Here is a 1,946-nt window from a genome sequence, read left to right on the forward strand (position 1 = left end):
CAATCAGATTAGTGATAATAATTATTCGTATATTTAATTCGATGTTTTTCATAGTAAAATCGTATTTTATGAATTTATAAACATATGTTAATTTTTTGTTAACTTAAATATATGTATCGATATTTTTATAATTATTGAAGAGAATGTAAAAAACATTGTAATCTTACTTAGATTTATCGTATATTTAAATATTGCGCATCGAATACAAAGCAAATTGGAACATGGTATGTTTTTGTCCAATTAATAATCTCGATGCAATTTATTCGTGTTTGCGGCTTCGCTTTCAAATTCTTCTTAGGAACATGATATCTATACACGATATAATATTTTCTAAATTTTAATGCAACGAGATTTTATTTTATTGATATAAAAGGAGTATAAAAATGGGTAAAAATGAAGGTAGCAATTAAATTGTGTTAAATTTTATTTATTAGAAATTACAACATTGTAAATTATATTATATTAATAAAATATATTTTGCAAATATTACACATTTCATATGGTAAAATTCTTCTTTATAACCTGGAATATAAAAATGCATTGTTTACCAGTTATATTTTTCTATTTTGTGAATAGAAAGAGAAATTTAACTTTCAGATAGAGCTAATGGAATGTAATCATTGAATCATTGCAAATGTTTTACATCATTGTAATAAAATAATTTAAATATTTTTTTATCAGTAATGCTTGATCTTTTAAAATGAAATAGTTATTTACCTATCATTGGAGATTTATATTTAATTTTTCGTACTTAAAATATTCAGTTTTTCCTGCAAAAAAGTAACAATATTGTTTTTTACTGATATAAATAATATCATAATTTTGAAATATTATTTTATTTCTCAGCGGTAGTGACGAAATTCATTATGTATACATATCATGAAAAATCAAACATATTTACAGAAATACATCATTGATTTTGAAAATTCAATATTGACTAGTAATTAATAGCATATTTCAAAAATAAAATTTTTAATAACGAGAAAATTTTTTTTAAAAAATAAATTTAATCACATATAATCGTAAATTAAAAATGCTTACTTGTACCAGCACCCTTCAACTATTATTATAGTTTTAAATCCAGTGCTTAGCTTCCTGAAAAAAAAAAAAAAGAAAAGATAAAATAAAAGTATAATGTTTAGACAATATATTTGAGATTAAAAAAAAAATTCAGATAGGAGCGAAAGACATTTTTAATATACCTCATTAAAAATCGGTTGAACTATGAATTCATCATAAACTTTTATTCTAAATCAAATTATCTTTTTAATTTCCTATATTTTATGAATGGATAAAATATAACAGGATCGTAATTTTCGCTAAAACTTCGTAATTCGAGATAAAATTTATATGTCTGATATTCAATTTTTATCCCTATCTCCTTTAAAAATATATTTATTTGAACAGCAAATAAATTTTACGAACATGTTATATTTTTTTCCAGAAAAAAGAAAAATACTTACTAATTAAAGCTGCAATAATACTTCAATTCACTGATCCATGAAACTTTTTCTGAAACATCAAGTACGTATATTTTTATGTGAAAAATCTTTTTGTATTCAATACAATTATATATTATTATTATTATTATTTTATCAGATAGGAGCGAAAGACATTTTTAATATTCTTCATTAAAAATCAGTTGAACTATGCTTTCATCATTATATACATCAAAAACAAAAAAATAATAGTGAGATCGAAAACATTAAGCGATAACATCGATTGATGAAGCCATTATAATATATACTGCAGAAAATATGTACGTATATACATATTCAGTCTATAGTCATAACTATATATATATGTATGTATGTATGTATATGGATTTAAAGGAGAGCTCAGAGTTCCTTATCTCCCCTAAAACGTCTCAAGTTACATGTTCTATCTTAAAACATAAATTCCTAACGCCTGACCGATTTTACGACTTAGTAATATCGCTTCCATGT

General features: G+C 22.7%; 1 long non-coding RNA gene and 2 other non-coding genes across 3 annotated transcripts; all 3 read right to left on the reverse strand.

Moving 5' to 3' along the window:
* Window positions 1-530: 530 nt before the first annotated feature.
* LOC122710290 lies at window positions 531-1,928 on the reverse strand. The gene is made up of 3 exons (XR_006346346.1): window positions 1,464-1,928; window positions 1,042-1,095; window positions 531-770 (listed from the first exon to the last, which is right to left on the reverse strand). It is a non-coding gene; the product is annotated as an uncharacterized LOC122710290 (long non-coding RNA).
* On the reverse strand, window positions 1,163-1,246 carry LOC122719190. The gene has a single exon (XR_006347733.1). It is a non-coding gene; the product is annotated as a small nucleolar RNA snR60/Z15/Z230/Z193/J17 (small nucleolar RNA).
* LOC122714766 lies at window positions 1,588-1,674 on the reverse strand. The gene has a single exon (XR_006347125.1). It is a non-coding gene; the product is annotated as a small nucleolar RNA snR60/Z15/Z230/Z193/J17 (small nucleolar RNA).
* Window positions 1,929-1,946: the final 18 nt, after the last annotated feature.

This window comes from Apis laboriosa, unplaced genomic scaffold, assembly GCF_014066325.1.
Source record: "Apis laboriosa isolate Shangri-la unplaced genomic scaffold, ASM1406632v1 scaffold10327_cov141, whole genome shotgun sequence".
NCBI classification, from domain to species: Eukaryota; Metazoa; Arthropoda; class Insecta; order Hymenoptera; family Apidae; genus Apis; species Apis laboriosa.